At 42.4% G+C, this 13,312-nt stretch overlaps 1 non-coding gene across 1 annotated transcript; it reads left to right on the top strand.

Moving 5' to 3' along the window:
- Positions 1 to 389: 389 nt before the first annotated feature.
- trnal-uag (transfer RNA leucine (anticodon UAG)) lies at positions 390 to 471 on the top strand. The gene has a single exon. It is a non-coding gene; the product is annotated as a tRNA-Leu (tRNA).
- Positions 472 to 13,312: the final 12,841 nt, after the last annotated feature.

The following is a 13,312-nucleotide window of genomic DNA, read 5'->3' as shown; positions in this document are numbered from 1 at the left end:
GGAGCTCCTTCAAGGCATGAAGAATTTCAACTGATTTAACTATGGAGAAGTGAGACACTAAAAGAAAAAATTGGCGAAAATGGCCCACGGAAGGCATTCTCACAAGAGAGTGGCCGAGCGCCCTAAGGCGCTGGATTAAGGCTCCAGTCTCTTCGGGGGCGTGGGTTCAAATCCCACCACTGCCAAATCTGCATTTTAGAAGGCACCTGAAAAAAAAGACTGGAGAAGTGACACTGCTTGCTCCCAGTCTCTTCAAAACTCAGCTGTTTTTGCGTTCCTTGGCCGAACTCGGCGGGCTTCAGAGGCTTACGATGAAGGTCCACACCCAACAATTCTCTATTTCTGAAATTTAATGGCCAGAAAATGGCCCATTAGAGTGGCCAAGCCGGGGTAGCGTGTCCGAGGGGTCTAAGGCGCTGGATTTAGGCTCCAGTCTCTTCGGGGGCGTGGGTTCGAATCCCACTGCTGCCAGCAGAGGTTTTAATGAGGGCCAGACACCTAAAGTGTTCTCTGAAAAGGTGCAAAAGCAGCTGAAAATATGCATCCTCTTGAATCAGAGACAACAATAACTTGCAATTATTATAATGACACTTCCAAAATGAATTTAAATATAATAATAATGTATAGCACACAGGGGTGCCCAATCCTGCTCTGTGCAGGACAGCTGATCGGCAGGACTCAGAGTTTTTGGTGAACTGACAGCTACCTCTTGATTTTGAGTTAAACTGCGACACTTCTGGCTGCCATTTTGGAGTAGCCAAGCCGGGGTAGCGTTGCCGAGGGGTCTAAGGCGCTGGATTTAGGCCACAGGCTCCAGTCTCTTCGGGGGCGTGGGTCCGAATCCCACTGCTGCCAGCAGAGGTTTTAATGAGGGCCAGACACCTAAAGTGTGCTCTGAAAAGGTGCTAAAGCAGCTGAAATTATGCACCCTCTTGAATCAGAGACAACAATAACTTGCAATTATTATAATGACACTTCCAAAATGAATTTAAATATAATAATAATGTATAGCAGGACAATCAATCGGCAGGACTGAGAGTTTTTGGTGAACTGACTGCTACCTCTTGAGTTTGAGTTTAACTGCGACACATCTGGCTGCAATTTTGGAGTATGGCCCAAATGCTTTGATTAGGTAATTCAGTTGTGTTTGATTAGAGATGGAATTGCAATCTGCAGGGAGGGGGGCCTCCAAGAGTGTAACTGCATCCCCCCTCTACTTAGTAGGCCTTTCCACCTGTCGAGGAGCTCCTTCAAAGCATGAAGAATTTCAACTGATTTAACTACGGAGAAGTGAGACACTAAAAGAAAAAATTGGCGAAAATGGCCCACGGAAGGCATTCTCATTAATGAGGGCCAGACACCTAAAGTGTCCTCTGAAAAGGTGCAAAAGCAGCTGAAAATATGCACCCTCTTGAATCAGAGACAACAATATCTTGCAGGGAGGGGGGCCTCCAAGAGTATAAAAAAACAAAAATGAATTTCAAAAAACAAAATTAATTTAAATATAATAATAATGTATAGCACACAGGGGTGCCCAATCCTGCTCTGTGCAGGACAGTCGATCAGCAGGACTGAGAGTTTTTGGTGAACTGACAGCTACCTCTTGATTTTGAGTTTAACTGCGACACATCTGGCTGCCATTTTGGAGTATGGCCCAAAGGCTTAGATTAGGTAATTCAGTTGTGTTTGATTAGAGATGGAATTGCAATCTGCAGGGAGGGGGGCCTCCAAGATTGTAGCTTCATCCCCCCTCTACTTAGTAGGCCTTTCCACCTGTCGAGGAGCTCCTTCAAGGCATGAAGAATTTCAACTGATTTAACTAAGGAAAAGTGAGACACTAAAAGAAAAAAATGGCGAAAATGGCCCACGGAAGGCATTCTCACAAGAGAGTGGCCGAGCGCCCTAAGGCGCTGGATTAAGGCTCCAGTCTCTTGGGGGGCGTGGGTTCAAATCCCACCGCTGCCAAGTCTGCATTTTAGAAGGCAATTGTGAAAAGACTGGAGAAGTGACACTGCTTGCTCCCAGTCTCTTCAAAACTCAGCCTTTTTTGCTTTCCTTGGCCGAACTCGGCGGGCTTCAGAGCCTGACGATGAAGGTCCACACCCAACAATTTCTCTATTTCTAAAATTTAATGGCCAGAAAATGGCCCACTAGAGTAGCCAAGCCGGGGTATCGTGGCCGAGGGGTCTAAGGCGCTGGATTTAGGCTCCAGTCTCTTCGGGGGTGTGGGTTCGAATCCCACCACTGCCCGCAGAGGTTTTAATGAGGGCCAGACACCTAAAGTGTCCTCTGAAAAGGTGCAAAAGCAGCTGAAAATATGCAACCTCTTGAATCAGAGACAACAATAACTTGCAATTATTATAATGACATTTCCAAAATGAATTTAAATATAATAATAATGTATAGCACACAGGGGTGCCCAATCCTGCTATGTGCAGGACAGTCGATCGGCAGGACTGAGAGTTTTTGGTGAACTGACAGCTACCTCTTGATTTTGAGTTTAACTGCGACACATCTGGCTGCCATTTTGGAGTATGGCCCAAATGCTTTGATAAGGTAATTCAGTTGTGTTTGATTAGAGATGGAATTGCAATCTGCAGGGAGGGGGGCCTCCAAGAGTGTAACTGCATCCCCCCTCTACTTAGTAGGCCTTTCCACCTGTCGAGGAGCTCCTTCAAAGCATGAAGAATTTCAACTGATTTAACTATGGAGAAGTGAGACACTAAAATAAAAAATTGGCGAAAATGGCCCACGGAAGGCATTCTCACAAGGTAGCGTGGCCGAGCTTTGATTAGGTAATTCGATTAGGCTTTGATTAGGTAATTCAGTTGTGTTTGATTAGAGATGGAATTGCAATCTGCAGGGAGGGGGGCCTCCAAGAGTGTAACTGCATCCCCCCTCTACTTAGTAGGCCTTTCCACCTGTCGAGGAGCTCCTTCAAGGCATGAAGAATTTCAACTGGTTTAACTATGGAGAAGCGAGACACTAAAAGAAAAAATTGGCAAAAATGGCCCAAGGAAGGCATTCTCACAAGGTAGCGTGGCCGAGCTTTGATTAGGTAATTCGATTAGGCTTTGATTAGGTAACTCAGTTGTGTTTGATTAGAGATGGAATTGCAATCTGCAGGGAGGGGGGCCTCCAAGAGTGTAACTGCGTCCCCCCTCAACTTAGTAGGCATTTCCACCTGTCGAGGAGCTCCTTCAAGGCATGAAAAATTTCAACTGATTTAACTATGGAGAAGTGAGACACTAAAAGAAAAAATTGGCGAAAATGGCCCACGGAAAGCATTCTTACAAGGTAGCGTGGCCGAGCGGTCTAAGGCGCTGCGTTCAAGCTGGGGAACAATAGTCCAACAAAGTTGGGGAAGAAGGGAAGAAAAGGGGTGAGGAAGAAAAACAGAGGGGGAAGAAGAGAAAGAAAAAATGAAGAAAAGAAAGGCTGAAATTTGATGTTCAAAGATATACCTTCATTAGCATAGGTCTTATGATACATTTTCCGGTTTCTTCGTGTTTGAAAATCACGCATTTATATTACACTGTTTTCTATTGCAGGTGTTCACCAAGACCGGGGTTCGACTCTAGCTAAAGACAACTTTTTGTAATATGTATAATTTGAATAAATAATCATTATTTTTGAATGCATACTGTTCCAGTGTTAATAACATATACATATTTAATTTGTTTGTTGTGTTTTTTGATATTCTATCATGAAAAATAATGTTATTTGCATTATTATGCAATGAACAAAGATGCAAATACTTAAATAGTAACTAATAAGCTGTAAAATGTTTCACAAGAATAACAAAATGTACAAATTATATTTTTATAGACAAATGTTATATTGTTGCAGTGTACTGATAAGATATTGTTATAATAAAGTAAAAGTAAATAAGCTAATTTTTTAATGCATACTGTTCCAGTGTTTATAAAATATACATATGTAATTTGTTTGTTTGTTGTTTTTTGATATTCTTTCATTAAAAAAAAAAATGTTATTTGAATTATTATGCAACGAACAAAGATGCAACCCATTAAATAGTAACTAATATGAAGAATGTCTGTCACAAGAATAACAAAATGTACAAATTATCTTTTTAAATACAAATGTTATATTGGTGCAGTGTACGGATGAAATATTGTGTTATATAAAAGTAAATGAGCACATTCTGTTATAATAAAGTAAAAGTAAATAAGCTATTTTTTAATGCATACTGTTCCAGTGTTAATAAAATATACATATGTAATTTGTTTGTGTTTTTTTTTATTTATATTCTTTCATAAAAATATATAATTGCCAATGAAACAGTGATATTATTTAGTAGTTGTTGTATTATTATTGATCTAATTAAGTATTTTTTTCGGTTACATTCAAACAAGACACTTGCAAATCTGTTATTTATAATGAACAAAATGCAACCCATTAAATAGTAACTAATATGCTGAAAATGTCAATCACAAGAATAACAAAATGCACAAATTATCTTTTTATATACAAATGTTATATTGTTGCAGTGTTCTGATGAACTAGTGTTATATGAAAGTCAAAGTCAAAAAGAAATCACTTGCCAATTTGTTTTTATTTTCCAATCATGCCAACAGAACAGTAATGAATATTAATATGTTAAATACTGGTAACATGTTTTAAAAATAAATAAATAAAATGAATAGTTAAATAGGTTTTCAAAAAAAGAAATAAAAAGTTAAAATGTTAAATAACGTTAAAAAAAACAAAATTAAATAATATTCAACACAAGTATTAACTATTTAAACAACTGTTCACACTATATAAATGATGCTATATACTGTACATGAAAATATATACATTATTTGGAAATGGTTCTCCGCATTTCCTCTAACCACACCTCTTTTGTTACGGTCTTAGTCTGTGGGCAGTACACCCTGCCCCTGTACTGGCTATGACCTGTTGCACTTGTTTTAAATTGACCACATTTTTTACAAGTGTTGGCCTCTACGGTTCTCCTGTAGGGTCTCTTGGGCATGGCGTCTGGATTGGCAGCTGGTCCAGCGGGTAAGCGGGTGCCCTGTACAGCTGTTGGCTGTAACAGTGGCTGTATCATTTGCATCCCCTGGACCATTGGGATGCCCTGGACCATTGGGATGCCCTGGATCATTTGCACTCCCTGGATCATTGGCACACCCTGAAACATTGGCACTGTAGGGTCTGGACCAATCAGACACACACTAATTATTCATATTCACTATATTTAATGAATATAAAGGTCTATGAAACTCTCCCCCAAAACTAACCTCACAAATGAAGTTACTTTGTCAGCCGGGTGTCCGGTTACAGAACACTTTAAGACTGAGCAACTGAAAGAGATCATCAGTTTTCAGACGGACGACAGCTCTGAGCACCTGCAAACCGACGGGTAAAGAACTGTTTCACTCAAAGAACTTAAAGAAATGGTTGAACTCAAAGAGAGCTAAAGCCATCAATGTGCAGCGGAAGTCCGAACACTGACTTAGCGATGCTGTAACATTATTGACGCACTCCATGTGGTCCAAAGAGAGCTGCAACAGTCCAACCCACTGCAAATGGACCAAACAAGAAAGATGGACCCTGCTGACCTTCACATTAGCAGCGTAAGCTTCCCCAGCCCTGCACAAAGGGGGGGAGGAGCCAAAGCCCTCGGCTTAACACTTCACCAGACAGTGTCTTGAGAGCCCCTGCAGCTGCAGGAGGAAAAGGTAACTCAGACAATCCCTGAAATGGCACATGAAGTGACACTCAACAATCTCAAGTGAAAGGTCAGAGACATCCCTGCCAATCCACGAGACATTGATTTTCACCTGCAGTCTGCACCTGCAGCCGGTGTGGCACACCGAGACAGACTCCATCTGATCTAGACACATCCAGCCCAGCTGGGCCCTGCCCAAACACCAAGCAGGACAGACCTAGAAGGGCCTGTGCTACCACCACTGACTCCGAACGAGTTTTCTGTGGAACTTACAACGAACCTGTGACGGAGGAGGACACCAGCTTCAAGAAACTTTTCCTCCAAAACCAGTTAGTCACCATATTTTCACCTGCCCCCACGCAATGCCCACTCAACGATGCGTGACCTGATGCAGAAGGCCTCTAACACAGAAGGCCTCCCCAGAAAAGGTTCCTAAGACCCCATTGATTCTGAACTGCAAAGCCAGAAGGCACACAGCATGAAAACAATGCAAGACTCTGCTAAAAAGTCCCTGGTCAACATAGGACATAAAACTTTTAAAGTAGATGAAAATGTGTGCTCAAAGAGCAGCAAGACTCTGCATTAGTAAAAGTAGAATTTTACTGATATAAAGAAAATCTTGAATGGACGTGTAAGCCTCACCTGCCAACAGACTATGCACGACTCTTTTGAAACAAACATTTGCTACATGCTGGTTGAATTGGCACTGCTACACATTAGTTTCCATGACAATGAAGGGTTACAGGAAACACTAGCTCCAAATAGGGCATACCTTGACGCCATAGTGTAGGAAAACCACCTGAGTTTTAAACTACTGTTAACCTACAGGCGTGCATTTGACCATTGCGGTCCAACTGGAACACAACATGCGATACGCATTTTGATCACTGGTTGCTGGCTTGTCTAAATGCAGATAAAATTACTGTCAGATTAAAGCGTAAGTCTGTTTGACAAAGTAATCTCATCTCAGCAGCTTGTAAACTGTACCGATATCTATCCTGCTTTGGTTAAAGAAATCCAAATTGCAGTATTGCTAAACCTGTTTCTGACAAAGAAAGCTCAGGACAGTGTTATATATACGTAGACCTGGGTGATGCTCCCCTTTCTACAATGTAAAGGCCTTACAAATTATTGTTAGATTGATGTAATTCACCTAAATTTTTAGCTGCATCCACAAGCAGAGAGCTACCTAGCGATCAAAACTGTTCACTCGCTGAAAAGTCAGCATTTATGCATGAGAGGGACGTAACTATATAGGCTTAGACAAGCTTTGACTTACAGCAAATCTATTTCCTTACTTTGTAAACGAATAGAATAAGTTGTGTAAAGTAAAGAGAAGAGTTCCATGAGTAAAATTAGCAAATGCCAAAACACATTAGCATTTTACTGAATGTAACATCAAGTTCTTGAAAGACTTAAAGTATAGGCGCCCCCTTTTAACCCGTTTAAACATGCATAACTCAGTAAAATGTGTAGACATTCTTCAGGTACTGTTGAATTGTTCTGAAATGCACTGGTTCCCATGACAACGACTTGTCACAGGAAGTGCTAACTCGTGACGTCATTTTGTAATCAAACCAGCCTAGGTGGCTAAGCTAACTTAACCTAGCGTCCATCCAGCTTAGGCTAAGCTAAGCTAACCTAGCATCCATCCAGCTTAGGCTAAGCTACATAATAACTTCTACAGTTAGCGGTTAGCATCATTTACTTGAAGCCTTAATTACAGCTTTTATGTATACAGCGCAAAGTATTCTAAAATACTTTCTTTAACCCCATTTAGGGTTTCTAATTTTTCTCTTTCCTTACTTTCAATTCTTCTCAGCTGAATTTCACCTTCACTAGTTTAGGCATAGTCCTTGCTGAGCGCTGTAGGCTAAATTTGCAGATGCCCTGGCAATTAAACCCAAGTTTAATTACATGTAAGCTGTGTAGCTAGAGAAGAATTATTATAGTTATGAGAATTTTCATCAGCATATTGACTAAACCTTTGGAGGGACACACACAGTGTGGTCTTAAACACGCAACAGCTGTGACCCACTAGGGAGTGTTGGTCCAGGCAAATCTAAAGGTTAGTCACTAGTGCTATTGATTATTCTCAATTTCAGATCATTACCGCTGTTTTGATTACTTACTTTATTTTATTTTTTTTATTCTTTTATTTCCACTTTGATAATAATAGCAGTCAGCTATTCCCTTGTCTATTCGGTCATCTATATGATTTAATTCCATTTCCTCTCTTGTTCGAATGTGGTTCTATTTCCCATTGGGCCCAGAAAGGAAACAGAGACACCTTTATTTGTGATTGTGTTTATTTTCAACAAGTGCACTCATTTTTGTGACCCTGCGACACAAGTAATTTCAACAATTACTAGGGCATAACTATAGTCCTGAGGATTGATAATAAGCATAATTTGAATAGGAAAGCTGTCCCTTTTCCTCCTATCCTTCACTTCGTCAAGCCGCAGTGAACCACCATTTAAGTCCAGAGAAATAATTTAGTCATAAGAACCATCTTAAGTCATTTATTTCATCTCGGCTATGCCCTTTCCAGGAAATACTCTAGGAACCACACAAGTCTTAGCCTCCTAACATCCACAGCTAAGATGATAAAGATACAAGAGACACATCACTAGCTAGATACACATGAAACACCTAACTTTATGCTACATATCTAGCGAACCCATTAAACAGTGGTTCTGAACTTTTAGGGTCATGAATTAGTCTCTCACCACAAGTGTGCCAAAATGTCACAGAGCCTCTGCTTAACCTGACCCCAACCTTCCAGCTTACCAAAGACTATGACAAACCAATGGACACTATGAGAAACCACCTCTAATTCTCAACACCCACAGCGTTCGGCTGAACCAGACAGTGAACTCCATGAAACAGCTGTTTACTGTCTTCCAGAATGACTTTACTCAACCTCAGCTGGTCTGCAGTCTCTGATCCAAGACACACGCTGCCCTGCTGAGGCCAAACCTGAATCAAAGCTGGAAACCTCATCCTTCTTCAAGAACCACAATTTCACCCTAACTCCAGAATGACAGGTGATACCCAGTCAAGGCACCTTCTGCCCCAACACCTGCTGCAGAGACCTGTACTGGGCTACTGTCCACATCAACCGCCGTGGAACGACCACCACTCCAGAAGACGCGGGCAACCAGAGGCCACCATGGCCTTCCAGCCTTCTATGACAAAGGTGTGTCTGATCTGTCGGCACTTTCAACTTCGATCATGGTTGTCCTTGAGGGGGACAACAACGGTCGAAAGGGGGGGATGTAGGGTCTGGACCAATCAGACACACACTAATTATTCATATTCACTATATTTAATGAATATAAAGGTCTATGAAACTCTCCCCCAAAACTAACCTCACAAATGAAGTTACTTTGTCAGCCGGGTGTCCGGTTACAGAACACTTTAAGACTGATAACAGACTTTACGACCTCAAAGGAATGTGGCCACATGCGCCACATGCTTAAGAGAGAGAGACCATCTTTAATTAAATAAACTTTGCGGTGTTACTCTGATCTATGAAGGAACATGCCTCACAGAAACTGTGATGATTTACTGTCTTGTGTACTATTAGGTATAACAACATGGTATGTTTGATTGGGGTGTATGTGGTTGAACGACCACCCAACGGTCAATATAACCTCACCTGTATCATGCTTCCTAGCAAATTAATCCTCATTTAATGACACACACTTTGATGTACATCACCTTCTCTTAGAATGCAATGTGAATTTGTTATGTCTATTTGAGCTTGAATGAACAGTCTAAGCATGCTGGGGACAAAGACCATAAATCAACTAAGAGCCGCTTCCCCTCTCGGACATGTCACCTTACTCATAGGTCCATTCAAACCTTAGGGGTTGGTTCTTTCTCCAGGGTATATCAGAGGCAGGCAACAGTGACCGCCCTCTCTTAGTTTTTTCATCCAGCCGCAACACTGTTCTGGTGAGACTGGGTAGCCCCCTCCCCCTCCATGGGGGCCCCAAGGGCCCAGCAGGCCTCGATTCCAACCAGAGGTGGGCTCAGGCAGGAGAGAGAAGACTCTCTCACAAAGAACCAAGGACAATCTCAGGAGTTTTGGAACAAAGACTCCAACCAACAACGACTCCAATCACCCATCCTTTTGACTTCCTCACTTCCAATCATGCGTTCCTGGAGAAAGAGAACGCTCAACCAACTTCCACTTGACGCTGCCGGAACCATCAATGACTTCAATTTTCAACAACTTCAAGAATTGTTCGCATTACAAATGCAAGTATTCAATTCAATGAAATGTGAAAATGAAATTCTGATGGTTCTTCTCATAGACCCTCTTCCGGTTTCCAATTTCATCCTATCACTAACCTATTTATGTATTCATGTGTGTATGTTGTTTAGTTTATTTATATTCATATAAATATCTATATTTAGTTAATAAAACTTGTACATAATATGTATTTGGTTCTGTTTTGTTTGCAATACAAGTCACTTTACGATCACGGTTTTTGCTACTGGCTCAAAGTACTGTACAGGCGAAGAAATAATTATTCTTCGGTGGCCATGGAAGATACCCTTTATTAGAATAAATTAATAATCAAAATAGTTCGTTGGAAGAACTGATTAATTGATTGTAATATTAATTCAGCCACATCAAGTTAATCCAATTAACTGACCCAAATATTTATAATTAATAATAACAAGATATTATTGATTATTAATATTTCCAAAAAGCTGAGTTCCTTACAGCACACCCTGGAAACCTGGTGCTGATGGTATGAGTATATTTGGTGCCATCTGCAGTGATGCTCCAGGTGCAGATGGTGTCAGCAACGTCTGACTCTGCACTGGTGCCTTGGGTCTGAGAGGGGGTCGCCCAACAGAAGTCTGCCTCTGCTTTGCCTGACCAGCTGTGCTCTCTGGTAGATTGTACTGGTGCTGCTCCCCTGGTTGTTCTGGCTCAGTCCGTAGACCTTTGGCAACCTGGAGAGGCTCATGAGCTTCAGGGAGGGGCTGAGGCAACTGAATGCCCTGAAGCAGCACAGACAGCTCCTGCTTTTTCTGTCTTTTGTTGTACCACTGAATCAGGGTGTTCTGGTTAACCTCCACCAGCTGCATGGATGTTCCTCCCATCACCAAGCTGTTGCCCAGTACAAGCTGCCTTATCCTGCGATAGTCTTGCAGGATCAGAGACCATCTCGATAGGGCTCCCTTGCCTTTTCTTTTGGGGCTTGGGTGGATAGTGCAAAGTCTGATGAAGATGGTCTCCACCAGACGGCAACAGTCAGGCCACTGAGCAGGTGCGCTGCTTGCACCCAGCACATTTCTGGTGGTGCTCTCTACACCAGGGTGAGTGGGCTTCTTCGGGACCTTGAAGCGTCCACTCAGCAGTCTCTTTCGGCATCGACTGTCATACACCACCCGTTCCTTGTCCCGGTCATCCAGGTTCTGCCAAAGAGCAATTATGGTGTTGGCTTCCTGGTTGGTCAGGCTGAGGGCTGTGTGGTCCCGGAGATCCACCAGATATTCTGCCAGCTGGTCCACATGTTGATAACCCGTGACATTGTGGTAGTCAACAGCCTATTAAAAAACACAAACACGCAATATTTTTTTTGATATTTACATGAAACATGATTTTCTAATCAAGTGAACCTAAGATGCTTCAGTCTAGTAACTAGTCATTACATATTACTAACAACATAAAAGTTATTCTTACAATTATTTTATAAAAATCAGTAAAGGTTTCACAGTGAAAAGAAACGTGAAGCACAAGCTGAAGGTGAACACTTTTACAATTATACTAAAAGACTATAATCAATCAGACGACAGAGGGCATGTTTCCTGAAAAGATTTCATCATGTTAATCATTTAGAGGCCTTTAGAAACTTGCATATCAATTATGATACAATCGACTCTATAGGGTTAAATCTGACATACAGACAGAGGTTACACAGAAATTGCAAGTTGATAAAATAAAAAATATATAAAATAATTTTCACCGGTGTAACATGCAGGGGGACAAAACGTGGGGACCACTTTCCTGCCTAACAGCTTTTAATAATTGCCATTTACATTGTGAACAAGTTCTCCTGTGTAGCTGCGCAAAGCTGATGGCTCCGATGACAGGGAAGCAGCCTCCCGGTCCTGGTTCCACCGGTGTAGACCCTCCAGCAGATAAATCTGAAAATTCAGACTGTTTGCACTGCTCCCTGTAAATAGACACAACAGTGTTTAGGGGGTGTTAAAGAAACACACAAAAACACTTAATGCTCTTTCTTTACACATGCACAGTGTGTGTGACAAAGACAATACCTGGGATGAAACGGTTCAGGTGTAAATGAAAGGACTCGAGAGAGAAGTGGAGCCTCTGGCACATCTGTAGGTCTTCAGAAGCACACCTCCCTTGTTTAGGCTCCCTGTCTCTGTATAGAGCACAACACCAGGGGGGTCTTGAATGCATTTCACATGCTTCTTCTGGACATTCCAAATGTGCTCCATCCTTTCTCGGTCCAGTAGAGGAACACCCAGGGAGTCTTTGCCCTTGTTGCTCAGGAGCTCTGTAAGCCGCCGCTCAAGGAGAAGGATGGTAGTCTCCTCTCCACAGGTCCTCCTCCGGCAATGGAGTGCCAGCTCATCCCTGGTAAGATGCTTGTTGACATCTTCATCTGTCAGCGCAAGCAGACCCTGGGACATCAACAGCTCTCTCTTTGCTTTGCGAAGCATAGAAACATCAGCCGCATCCCACTCAAAAAGGCACGCTGACAGCCTTGACATGAAGATGGGATACAGCTGATGGGCATCAGTTGTACACCCCATGGCAATCCTGCGCATAAAATGCCAGATGTCCAAGCAAATCATGAGATCAGGCCAACCTCTGAATCTGTTTTTCAGCTTGGTCTCACCCACATCAGTGCAGCAGCCACAGTCCACGTACAAAACAGCAGGTGGATCCACACTAGCCTGCTGGTACCTTTTCACCAGACCATCGACCATCATGTCCAGTCCTGCTCCTTCCTGTGCTGTCAGCACACTCATGAGCACCTGACCAAACTCATTGCCAACAGAGGTAAGCCAGAGTCCCGTTCCCCTTGCCGTCCCAGCCAGCTTCTTGGTGATCTGCAGTAGATGACAGGAAGCATGCAATGCAATGAAACATCACACCATGTAGAATATGATACTCATGCTCTGATAATGATATAACAGTAAACACCATAAATGAACAAAAATCCCCTGCTAACCTTTTTAGTGGAATCCATCTTCAAGACTGAACCATACGTGGATGTTATCCTTGCATGGATTTCATCCAGCCTTGTCAGGATGTCTTGGCTGTAAACGGTGAGCAGCCACTTGCAGCTTGGCACCACTGTAGGCTCTGGGGGTTCCTGGAATTGTATTTGCAACACCCCGGGTCGTTTGAGGAAGTCCACACATTGGTTGGTGTACCGGGCCATACGCTGGAGCCACTCCTCGCTGTGGTTCTCACGCAGCTGTTTGATGACCCGCGTGGGACTGTTGCCTAGGTCACGCTAACGCAGGAGCCGAATGACTCTCATATCACAGGCATACCTTAGGAAAAGCAAAATCCACACATTCATATATTTTACATATTTGATTTGTAAAGTA

This window comes from Siphateles boraxobius, unplaced genomic scaffold, assembly GCF_051911475.1.
Source record: "Siphateles boraxobius isolate OS27281-9 unplaced genomic scaffold, OSU_SipBor_1 12, whole genome shotgun sequence".
Taxonomy (NCBI): Eukaryota; Metazoa; Chordata; class Actinopteri; order Cypriniformes; family Leuciscidae; genus Siphateles; species Siphateles boraxobius.
This window is presented reverse-complemented; position numbering and strand designations above follow the sequence as displayed.